Raw genomic sequence first — 13,534 nt, forward strand, 5'->3', positions numbered from 1 at the left:
CACTCAAGAGAGAAAAATGAAGTAGACTTTGATAAAAAAAACATATTTGGTTTACTCACAATTTTCATGTGTTCAGCATACTCAGGTACATAACATATCAATCCAGTTTCAGATATGTTTGAGATAATTATCTGTGCCATCCAGCCAGGCCATCTCTTCCAACAAAAACAGCAAGTGTGTGATCTAAGGTCTGAAGTAGTCTGTAGTATGATATAGTGATCATGGGGTCTGAAGCCCCTTTTATAACTTCTCAGGAACCATACAGTAAAAGAAGCTGCATACCAGAACATACATACAGGAAACAGTAAGTAACAGGATCATAGATAAACATTACTAGAGAAGACTTGAAGAAGGTTGTCATTTCCAACAAGCCTTCTCTGAACAAACAGATAGTAAGAGGTGTGATGTTAGGAGCGGCCACCCTTTTGCACTGCCTTTCCAAGCTTTCTTTTGAGAAGTTGTACCCAAAGAAATTGGTATGGCGAATGGACAACACTGACAGTAGCAAATAGGACTTGAGAAAAACAGTCCAGCCAGGCTCAGGAAAGCGGCATTTTCCTCTGTAAATAATCAGACTAGCTGTCCTTTAGACAAATTTTCCCTTCTCACCCATATATAATACTCCATTGCTTATGTTATGCTGTAATGTGACTGGTAGCCTTTCCAGTTCAGTTCGACTGTTCCTTAAAGTGCCACCTGCTTCCTTTGGTACATCAGCATAATGAGTCTATACAGAATTACTTCAAGCCACAAGCAATTCCCCCATTAAGGCTTTTATCAACTCGCCTCAGTTCCCCAGGGAGCAATAGATATGCTTCTGCTTCTAAGGCCTTGAGACCTTTTGAAGCTAAACATGTTAGCCAAATTAAAAGGGGATGTGGACCTTTGAGGACATGAACTCTTCACCACTCCCACAAATCTTGATTAATTCACCTTCGTCCCAACCAATTGACCGCACAGGCCATGTAAAGCTGCACTGAACCAAGAAAGAGCCCAGTGCATCCGCCATTCCTTTCTTCTCCAGGCAGTTTATTGAGATGTGGGAGTGGGGAATTGTAAGAAAAATTAAATATAGACATGCAATTGAAATCTTCACATCACTTCTCTGTCAAAATGTGGTGGTTATATTGTGCAGCTTAGCAGCATATACCTGAATGGGATTGTCTCTTGTAGTAAATATGCCTGCTTAATGGTTCTCTTATTAGTTGGCTTTAAAAATCCATGATCTTGGTGGAGATGCCCAAACTTCCTCCATTTCTTCATGTTATCCTATGCTACAGCTAACACAGGTTGAACATATTTTGTTTGGAATTCCAAAATCCCAAATGCTCCAGAATCAAAAATTGTCTATGTGAGTGATTGAGAGAGTGATGCCTTTTGCTTTCTGATAGTTCAGTGTATTCAACCAATGTCTAATACATACCATTATTAAAAACATTGTGTATAAAATTACTTCTAGGCTATGTATTTAAGGTGTATATGAAACATAAATATTGTGTTTAGATTTGGGTCCCATCTTTACGATATCTCATTATATATAAGCAAGTATTCCAAACCTTGGAAAAATCCAAAATATGGAACACTTCTAGTCCCGAGCATTTTGGGTAAGAGATACTCAACCTGTATATGTTTTCCTTTGAAGCTGTTTTGGATGCAGCCATTGTTACCACTTCTGCCAGAACTGGACACATAATTGCTTATATGGGAGACAGGATAGAAAGTTATCAGGCCAGAAAATAATCTGGCCACTGGGAACTGTGATGATCTCTCTGGCAGGTACCATTTTAAGGAAAGAGAGATGTACTGAGAAAATGATGCATAACAATGCATGGTGCAGCTCAACATCAGCTTTTTTTCTTTGAAATAAAAAATAAAATAAAGATCAAGATCCCAAGAAGAGAGCATATCAGAGCATATCAGTCTGGATGATAAAGAGTGGTCAAAACAAAGTCTTGGGACAATGCAATCCTATCTTACGTACTTTGGGGTAAGTTGTATTTAGCTTAATGGGGACTCACTTTTGAGTTTTAAAGAACAGTAATGATGCATATTAAGGCCTCTAGGGAAGAGGGTGCTTATATTTCCAAGTCTGAATTTTCTCTTTGTAGTGAATTATTTCCAAATATTTTGATCACGAAGTATTTTCTTCACATTGCTGCAGCGTAGATCTCCGTTTTTAAATGCCTAGGGTGCCAAGTATAGCCAATTCCCCGTTGAAGCAATTGTATATGAATCACAGGTAATAATACTTAGCAGCCCATTGTTGGTATCTTTCCTCTTAAATCCAGTTCTCTTTCTTCTCTTAAATCTATGTATCAGCAACACCTCAGCTGTGGTATGTTGTACTTCTTAGCATAGTGGATCTTCAAAAACTGATTGAGACATCCAGTGGTAAGCCGCTACATTGTGTGGAATTAGATCCAGATCTCAAGAACAAGTGGATCAGCCACTGTGCAAATGATATCATGTGAACGCCTGCTGGCTGTACATGTATCTCCTTTCAGATACCTTGCCAGACTCTCCTGGAAGCAACACAAGAACAGGTACAATAGCTTAATGCTTCAGATACATTTTGTCCTCATACAAGAGGTGGAAAGATTACAGTTTTCTGCTATAGGACAAGTGTCTGGACCCGGTGGTGATGGTGGTGGCAGTGTTATCCAATTCTGTAGCATGAATGAAGAAATACAATACTTTAACTGATTGAATACTGTAGCTTTAAAAAAGGAAGTGGAGAACGTAAGGGAGATTACATGGCTGGTACTCTTTTCATAACATGTTGTTGTTGTGCGTTTCCAAGTCATCTCCAAATTATGGTGCCACTAAGGTGTACCTATCATGGGATTTTCTTGGCAAGATTTATTTAGAGGGGTTTGTCTTCCTTTTGAGTGTCTGACATGCCCATGATGTCCATGGCTGACTGGATTTCTGTCATACCCAGATGCTCAAAGCTTAAAGCACTGCACTATGCAGGGTCTCCACTTTGGTGCCTCTCCCCTCTCTCTGTTCAGAAGGAGAGAGAGAGAAAGATCATGGAAAGGGAGAGAAACAGTACAGTACTACTGGAGGACCCTCTCTCTCTTTGCTTTTCCTGTTTGTAGTGCTGTAATTGGGCATTTAATCCTCTTACTTTCTAGACTGGAGTGTGTACATCACATGGTTGGTACAGAGCCTCTGGGGAATGTGAACCCCATGCCAGGGGATTAACCTTTACTGGCCCTAGCAGTTTGAAGGAGCCAGCTTGCATGCCTAGAGAGACTCCATGCAAATACAAAGGACTGGGGTTTGCAAAGTCCTCACCATCACCCCTGAACTGCTCCAAGGATGTGTAAATACCTGGAACATCTGTGCAACTCTACAACACTGCTGTTACTGTTCCTGTTTGGGGCTGAGCAGACACAAAATAAATTTGCTTCCCAGTGGGATCACCTGAAGACAATGGAGTGCACCTTCAGAGCCTGTCTGCTGGGAAGAAAAACAGGTCATTGCCCATGAAGGAGACAGACTTCAGGAACAAGCCAAGGGTGTGCCAATGTGTTTCAGAAGTGGAAGAAATGCTGGCAGCTGGGACCTGCCAGGGCCTGTGTAGCCCTAGAGCCCGAGGAGGGGATGTGCCTGAATATGTGCACCAGGGTGGGAACACCGGTTGCTGCACATGCTAGCAAGTGTGTCATTCGGTAACAAACATCCCTGAACTCACTGCCAAGTGTCTTTCTTTTGAGAGAAACATTTCTTCTGAAATCTCCCTTCAGCAACAAGAACAGAAGCTCAGCAGTGACACAAAATAAATGGTGCAGTGCCAGCCTTTCCCAGCTCCACAAAGAAGATCACCACGTGGCCATGCAGGAGAGATATTATTTTCTTGTGGCTACAGGTTTACCCTCATTTATTGGGATTCCGAAATCCCAAATACTCCAAACTCCAAAATTGCGCACACAGGTGGCTAAGATAGGGACACGTTTACTTTCTTATGGTTCAATGTCATTATTTCATGCACAAAATTATTAAAACAATTGTATTAAATTTTCTGCAGACTATGTGTACTAGATACATCAGAAACATAATTTATTTTTTTGTTTAGAATTGGGTCCCTTCTTCAAGGTATATCTTACATACATAATGGTATATGCAAATGCAGTCTTCCAAAATTCTTAAAAATCTGAAATCCAGAATATTTCAGAAAAGGAATACTCGTCCCTGCAAGAAAGAGCCAAAACAACTATTCATTGTGGTGAAAGAGTTCCGACCATATATATTAACCAAATGTGAAAGGGGTCCTTTTCATATGATGGGTTTAAATCTTTTCACAGCTGGTTGTGGATTTTAAACCATATTTTAAAATTGCACATTTTGGGGTCAGAGAGCCATCTTGATGTATGGTTTAAATGTTGGCTTAGGACTCTAGGACATGGAGAATGTGAGTGGTCTCCAGAAAAGGGTGATTAAAATGATCAAAGATTTGAAAGCCAAGCCCTATGGGATTGGCTGAGGTGCCTTAAATGTATATTTAAATGTATAATTATGTAGGGTTTTAATGTATATTTTAATTTTTATTGTAATTTTTTAATTTTGAAAGACTTTTAAATCTGATGTAAACTGTTTTTCTGATGTATATGTTTATATTGTAAGCCGCCCTGAGTCCCCTGATGGGTGAGAAGGGCGGGGTAGAAGTGATGTAATAAATAAAATAATAATAAATTAGGTATGTTTTGCTTGGAGAAGAAGAGACATAATAGCCATGCTTAAATATTTGGAAAAAAAAAATCACCTTGAGGAATGGGCAAGCTTGTTTTCTACTGCTCTGGAGACTAGGAGCAATGGATTCAAACCACATTAAAAAGGATTCTCCCAAAACATTAGGAAGAACTTCTGATGGTAAGAGATGGTAAGTGGAATATGTTGCCTCAGAGCCTAGAAGTTTTTAAGCATAGGCTGGATGGCTATCTGTGGGTGGTGCTTTGATTGTGTGTTCTTCCATAGCTGAATGTGGTTGGCCTGGGTGGTCCTTGGGGTCTCTTCTGACTATGATTTACCTAGGCAGCTGACAATATGAGAGGATTTGATCCAGATTGCAGCTCCTCCTCTACAATCCGGATGGGAGAGGCTCAGTAAAATCTCCTCTGATTCCTACTTCCTCTACCCTCTGTGGCTGCTTCCAAGGATCAACTTTTGATAGGACTGTAGGCAGAGTAGGGAGTGAGCAGAGGAGGGGAGGGGAGGACATAGCAGGCAAGGGACGTCAGCGTTGCTCATATAGTGGAGAGGGTGACCTTCCCTTCCCTCCACCCACATTCATAGCACCCTTCATTCAGTTTATAACCATCTCACTTTACAAACATGGAGGAAAGCAGCTTCTTAGTCCTGAGATGTTTAGACTGTTTGAGTTGTTTTTTCCCCTACCTAAAATGGCAACAACTGGTACTAAATGATAAAACATCTTGTTAATGTTGTCCTTGTCTGAAAATTAGAATTTTGCAGAGAGTACCCAACAATGTAAACTGCCACTAAACATTCATTGCTTTCCCACCACTTCTTCCGTACTTAATTTTTCGTAACAAAGAAAATGGATTTTAAAAAGGAAAAGTGGGGTGGCTGTGCAGAGTCTTTTCATTGGTGGCACAAGGAAGCACTTGTCTGAAAACAGCTAATGACTGAGAGGGTTGGGAAGCGTAACAAGGCTTGGTGAAAAGGAGCTTCTTTGTTAACTGATGAACGTCTGTATCTCTGAACATGTCGAACGCCCATAGACTTCCCCATCACTTTAACGAAAGGCCTGGATTCATATTAAAACATCTTTCTAGGCCTGATCAGCCTTTGTTCAATTATGTTCTGATGGACTAAGCTTACCATGACTTGTAATCAAAACAAAACAAGCCAGAATGAGAAGACAAGTAACTCTGTTCAGTGCTGAATTTGAATAGTTGGCAAGGGCAGTCTACAAATTGTTTCCTGCTTCACAAACAGTGCCCACTGTGTGCTCTTAATAAGGAAAAGGAATGGGCAATTAAGGAACAGCATGTGTGTTGCAGTTATCAATGGCTGATTTGGTGTTGCCACATGAAGACCATCTGTCCTGATGCTTTCTGACACTGTGATATGTGTGTGTGTGTGTGTGTGTGTATAGAGAGAGAGAGAGAAAGAAAAAAGGAGCATATGAAGAAATTATTGCATCTCAATTAAGGGCCCTAGCAAAGTTCAGAAGAAGGACCTGGAGCTTGTTTACTGGCTAATGTAGTGGGAGTTTGTCCCAGTGAAAATGTGGGGAGAATGGGATGGTAAAAATATTGGTATACAGAATTCAGTTTAAGAAGTTAGGACCTCTCTAGTTATTTTTAGCTGTACACACTAATGTGTTACATGATTTGAAAGATTTTGGCAAGTTGCGCCCAAATACGTTAAAAATGTTTCCATGAATAGATACAGTTATATGTTTGTCTATGTGTTCCCACATTACATATAAATAGCAGGATGGAATTTCATCTCATTTGGAGGGGATGTTTGGGATGGTTATGCAGCATACACAAAAATCACTCTGAGAGCAGTCAGGATGTATCCTAATTATTTTTTTTCATTCATATATACTAGTGTGCTTGAAAGAGGCATGCTGAGATTGATGTGCAATGTGAGCAATGTTTGAGTATCCCAACAAAGGGAAGTCATCACCTAGAGCAACAGAAACTGAGTGGTCATCAATGATGCTTAATAAATCTCCCAAGCAACACTGAACACTACAGCTGATTCATTGTAAAACAGTCTCCATGACAGGATTTTCACAACCCTCCTGGAACTAGGAGATGAAAAAATAAAGTAAAATTTAATAAATTTATTTTAATGAAGTAAAATGAAGTAATTTTTTATACTCTCTGTGTCCTTAAGTTCCCTATCTAACTGTGGTAAGTCCATTAATTTTCATAGGTTTTCTTAGTCGAGGCAATTTGGTTATTCCTCCTTCTGAAATAGAGGCTACATTAGCTGGTATCCAACCAGGGCTGATACAGCTTAGCATACAAGATCAGATCTGGTGCCTTTCAGCAAATGTCTCCCATATTTTATCTTTTTTTCTTTTTGTAGATGTCAATGATGCAACATGCCCACATTTTCAAAAACGTACAACATGCACATGTGAAATGAAATAACTAGATCAACTAAAATAAGCAATGCATTAGTATACTGGAGTCCCATCTACACTCACCATTCACAGCTAGCTTTAAACTGCTGTGGCTGCACAACAAACACCCACAAAAGTGCATGAAAGAAAGCCCTTAATGCGCACCAGCATTCTATGATTTGTGTCACCACCATCTGGGCTTCACACTGGTTCCAGGATTTCCTACGTATGTAATCATCTGCATGGCAAAACCACTTTCTTCAATACCAATTTGAAACTGCATTAAATAGTCACTATAGATGGGATCAAAATCATACTGAACTTTTTAGGGACCACTTGAAGGATTCTACCAAAATTTATCCAGTCTGATTTTTTCTTCACCAACCTCCACTTTCCTTATGATTTCTATTTTATTTTTATTTTTTGGTCTTAAACTTATAGTTCTATGCTTTTTCTACATGCTTGATAGAGTTAGTGCCTCAGGCTTATTTTCTCTATCCCTTTTAATGTTTTGCTGTTCATGCATGCTCAGCTAGGGATTTTGTTGTAGACAGTCACACCCAGCTACAGTATGATCACCTAGAACAGATTCTGAATCTTTTCAAGCTCAGGTTTTATTGCATTGATTATTTAGGAGGTTATCACAACATAGACAATCCATTGTGGCTGAGCATGATTGTCTTCCAATAGAGTCTGGGCAGTGGGTCCGTGACTGTAGAGATCTATTCTGGATCCGTATGTTATTTTGCAATGAGAACATATATTCCCTAATGGAAGGTGATCCCAACAATTACTTGAGATGCCTCCTCCGTTTGTGCCTCTGTAAAAGTCACAGCACTGTTGGTAACAACTGACCTCCAATTAAATGCTCAGGGCCAGGGCTTGGTGTTTGCTCCACGCTTCAAGGTTAGCTTTAAGACCATCTTTACATCTCTTTTGCTCTCCATCAACATTTTGTTTTCCGTTCTTGAGGTGTGAGTAAAATAATTACTTTGGGAGATGGTGAGTGTGCATTCGGACAACATGATCAGTCGAGCAAAGAGTCAGTGAAGATTTTGTGCCTGCTTTCAATCCTCTGACTGCCTCCTGTAGAATTCTGGGTTTTAATTTAGGGAAGGGTCTTGCAAATTCTCAGGCAGAGAGGCCCAAGTAAAGCTCTCTAGCCACAAAACATGGCAAATTCGACCAAATGTCTGAGAAACAGAAAGGACTCCATAAAAGGCATGGCATGAATGCTTCGTGGATGGACTTTGTAAAGACTCCCATGCCTTAAACTCCTTTGAGGAGATAAAGTGGGGGTATAAATATAATAATAATAATAATAATAATAATAATAATAATAATAATAATAATAATAATAATAATAATAAAGCAAGATGGTTACACTACCCCTTTTCTCCTTGGTCCATTTGGTGCTGTTCTGCTCCATCTTGTTGATGTGCAAAACTCTGGATGGATGCACATGCACTTTTAGAGTTCTCTATATCTAAGTCCAAACCACAAGTAGAACAGAAATGCAGCTATGCTTTCCACATTACGTACTTGCAAACAGTACAACAAAAGACTCCTCCTTCCCATCCCCTCATTTAAGCAACTGCAATAGTCACATCTGTTTGCCATTCCAATACCATTCAATGCAAACAGGCAGCTACAGAAATATAAGTTGAGGGCTCTAGTCAGATTAGCTATGCATATGGTTGTAACAAGCACAGTGAAGTTTTCCTTGGAAGGAGTGCAATGCATTCTGAGTTGTATTATGGCTGGCAGATGTGTTGAATCATAGAGAGAGTGTAGGGGCGGGGGTGGAGAGCTCTAGTGAAACTTTGGGAAACCATAATTGCAATTCAGTTTTGTGGAAAGCTTGGATTGTGAGGTTGTGGCTTGTGGAACATTTTGGACATTGGATGAATTTAAATGTTTGTGAGTAAAACGGACCATTTTAAACATTCTTTTCAACATGCTCTTGTTTTGCTTTCGAGGGGCTGCTACTGGTATATCTGCATTAATATGTCCTCCCCCATTACAAAAGCTTTTTTAGATTGTGCTTCTTTTAGTATGTAGCACAGACTGTTTTTAATGGCCTGCATTAATGAAGCCACCTTTTCCATCTCACTTAAAGTGAGATTGTGCAGAGATTGAAAAATTTACTTTTTTATGTTACAGCTTCCAGTATCTACAAACCAGATTGGATAGACTTGCTTGAGTGGCTTGGAAACTCTGGCGGTTGTAAGTCCTAAAGCAGGTATAGGCAGGCACCTTTTGGAGGATGTTGGGGGAACATTAGCCCTCAGGTGAACAAGGAAGGCCTCATGTCCCCCTCTCTCCCCATTTACATTTTGGCCACCACTGGGCTCCCTTGAGCCATTTCGGGCCCATCAGAAACACCCCCCCCCCATTTTTTGCACCATCCTAAAGCCAGAGGTCTTTACATTAGGATCTATGGCAAAGCTTCCGAGTTATCATTTTGGTGGATCTTCCGCCTGCTCCCTTTTGAGGCACCAGGAACACATATCCTCTCAATTGTTTATAAAACATCCCAGTCTCGCTCTCCTCTTCTCACTTTCCTTGTCCTCAGCGTACCTGAGTTTTTAAAAGCCAAGTTCAAAGTCCAAAAGCAGTCCACTTAACTCAGCAGGGATGGGGAGAGGAGAAGAGAGGACAGGCAAGGGCAGAAAAATACCATTTCCTGGAGATTCAGGCAAAAACATACAGCTGCAGCCTCTCCCTTCTTGTGAGTTCATCCTTATTAATATATGTAGTCCTCTTGAGTTTGCTTGACCACATGTGTCCTAGGTCTCATCTCTGAAATGTTGGCGAGTATGGCATTTCAATATGACTATTTTAGCTATAAGCCTCTTTAAATTAGTATTCAAAATGTTGTAGGACAGCCCACTACTGCAATAGTGCCTATGCAATGTTTGAACCTTGAATGCCTCAAGAGCAGGCATTTATCCAACTGCTTAGTCTCTTCCTCCTGGTGTCAGCATGACGTTTCCAGCTGGGATTTTGTTTGATTAATCCTGAGTAGAATAGAATAGGGTTGGACAAGATACTTCCAATTCTATGGAACCAATTTGGGGTTAAGACACTTCCGAGGGATTGGGCATTATAACTGGCTCCTGGGAACTGCCATGCAGGGAATATTTAAAACAAATATGATATTTCTGGAAACATAATTCTACTTTATAACAGTTTAAATGCCCTCTATGCACTTTTCCAAATATTCCCCCCTCCCCCAATTCTTGATGGAAAAATAGTAGCAGTTGCGAGAAGGAGGATTATAATAATGAATGTAGTGCACATGCCCCACAGGACTTGTATAGTTCCACTACTATTCAAGGATGAGATCACCCCATTATAAAGATGTTAGGAACAGTGCAGCTTGTAGTGTTTCCTCCATACTACTTCTGGATGCAGTGTAAACAATGTGCCTGGTTGCAGTTTATTTATTTATTTATTTATTTATTTCCAACATTTATATCCCGCCCTTCTCACCCGAAGGGACTCAGGGCGGCGTACAAAATTGGCAACAATTCGATGCCTATACATAATTAAAACAGCTATAAAAATCCAATAAAACAATTAAAACAATATAAAAAATATAAAAACATATGATTAAAATCCATTCCTCCAAAATCCTCGTGCTGTAGCCGTAAATCAGTCCGGGTCGTCATTATCGTTTAATCTTCAAAAGCCTGGGCACATAGCCATGTTTTCAGGGCTTTTCTAAAACTCAAAAGGGTTGGGGCTTGCCGTATTTCTCTGGGGAGGGTGTTCCACAGCCGGGGAGCCACCACCGAGAAGGCCCTGTCCCTCGTCCCCACCAGCCGTGCCTGTGAGGCAGGCGGGACCGAGAGCAGGGCCTCTCCAGATGACCTTAGGGATCTTCCTGGCTCGTAGGAGGAGATACGTTCGGACAAGTAGATTGTTCACAATCTACTGCTGCCTAGACTAAAAAGATCAACTAGGTAAATAGTTTATTTGCCATTGCCACCACTACCATCCTATCTACACTGGAATTCTGACTTTCTAATAACATTCTTGTCTTGCCTCAGTATTACCTCAGTTGTCAACTCAGTTAGCCACTCAAACTGCTTCAATTGATAAAACACGTCCTTAATCTAAAGCCCTAAGGAAAGATAAATCACAAAACAAGCATATCCTAATGAAAACTGTATTCTCAAGTTGCATAAACATGTAGACTAGCACAAAATTTGACATTGCTTCAGAATTATGCTAACTTCTTTAATTCTTGGTAGTCCTGAAGACTTGAACAAATGTACTTAATGGAGTTTACCCACCTCAGTCAACAACACTAGAGTCTTTCTTAGTCTGATCTTGCAAGCTAAGTAGGGTCTGCCCTGGTCAGTACTTGGATGGGAGATTACCAACTAAAATCAGGTACAGTAAATTTAGTTATTCCTTCAAAACCCTATGAAAATAATGAGGTCAATATGAGACTTGAAAGTGTGTATGCAATTGCACTACAAACATTAACAGTTTGTAGCTCAACAGATATCAGTTACTGTTTATTTGTTGGAGAGGATCTAATCTTCCCTAAATGAAGAACTTCTGCTGAAGATACGGGATAACATATATCATATTTTCCCAGCAAACCACAGTTCTAGGGAAATTTAAATCTTCTTCTCATATTGCACTGTGTTATGATCAAGGCTCAGTTTGGAAAGTGGGATTTTATGGGAGCTAAAGGGAGCTCCTTTCAAATCTCACCAAGCCTTCTTTTAAGCCCGCAGTAGCAGTGTAGTAACAGCAGACTGCTTTATGGGGTTTTGAAAGGATGACTGAAATAATGTTTACAAAGCTCTCTGAACACTTACCCTGTGCCTATATGTTTGTGTGTAATATACTCGCTAAATGTTCTAACTGAAGGAAAATGCAAATAAGTCCCCAACCCTGCTTTTTATTCATTCTGCTGAGTGGTGTCCTGGACTTCACATCCTAAGTCTGAGTTTCCCAGCTTTCATTTTGGTCTTGAAGCCTGCCCTTCACTTGCACCAAAGGTGAAATTAAGCAAGGACCTTTTCAAGGCCACCCTGAGATCAGGCAGTTTCAGCTCCCATGGGAACCCATTTCTTCCAGGCAGAGGCACTCCCAAGCTTACATCACCGGAGTGATCTGGCCTTTGAGAACAGGAACACCCTCTGCAGCAAGGCTACTGCCGATTCCATCCATTATGTGAGTACTTCATGTCATGTTACTTCTTCCTCCAAACTCTCGACTTTATGACCAAGCTGCAGTAGGATGCCTGCCATAGATGTGGGCAAAATGTCAGAAGAGAATCCTTCTGGAACATGGCCATACAGCCCGGAAAACTCACAGCAATCCAATGATTCCAACCATGAAAGCCTTTGACAACACAATTATGGTACTTTAGTTATATTCCACCCTTTCCCAATAAGTCAAAGCAATATCAATTAAAAATGTGCTTACATTTAAATGAGGGCTCATCAAATATTCAGATTGATACTCATATGAAATGCATGTGCGATTGCTACATGTGCAAATGCTGAAAGAGTTGGAGGCCCTCAATTCATTTAATTATAAGGGCCTTTTCTTTCCTTTGTTGCAAGGTATATCTTTTGGCCACCAAGGGGGTTCAGATGAGCATTATTCAAAGAAGTGGATAAATAATTTAAAAGAATACCTACAAATTTCAAAGATTGTGGCCATCAACTCCCTTCGCCCCCGAATAAGCTAGAACTGGACATACCAAAATCACATATTTACATGAAGCCTAGGCAAGTTGCAAATGCCAACACTTCACTGAATATCTCAAAATTTTATTGAAAACATATAGGAATGTCCATCATAGTGAAATATGCATGTTTGGTGGGTAAGCAGCAACCTAGATTCACAGTGGGTTTAGAAAACAGAGCCACGTGCCATTGATTAGTCATAATAGGGCAGTCTGGTCTCTTCATTCTGGTCATTCCTAAATCTAGGCCAGTCATATTTATTAGTCAGGAGCGGAGCCTTTGGAAAATGTAGGATTTTTTTAAAAAACCGATTTGATAAGGTTTTCTAGAAACAGAGAAGCCTCAGTTGTGCTCCTGTTTTTCTTAAAGCAAGTTATTCAAATATTCCTTGTAGTATTGTTTCTGTAACCATTGCTGGTATTATAAGTACTGGTATTATTGGATTGTGACACCATAGTTTTGTCCTATGTAACATCCTATGTACCGTAGGTAACCTCCCGGTCAGCTCCATATCTTCTCCCCTTTTCTGCATCCCACAGATGGCTTCATGCACATAAGGACGCAGCATGCTGCCATTTAGGGAAACCGGAGGGAGCCAAGAAGACTGCTGCTTGCTCCTCCTGAACACATCAAGCTCCAAAAAGAAAGAAAAGAAAAGAAAGGCAGGGGTACAAACAAAGGGAAAGAAAACAGCTTTGAAAAAGGAATC

Source organism: Anolis carolinensis, chromosome 2 (assembly GCF_035594765.1).
Source record: "Anolis carolinensis isolate JA03-04 chromosome 2, rAnoCar3.1.pri, whole genome shotgun sequence".
Lineage (NCBI taxonomy): Eukaryota > Metazoa > Chordata > Lepidosauria > Squamata > Dactyloidae > Anolis > Anolis carolinensis.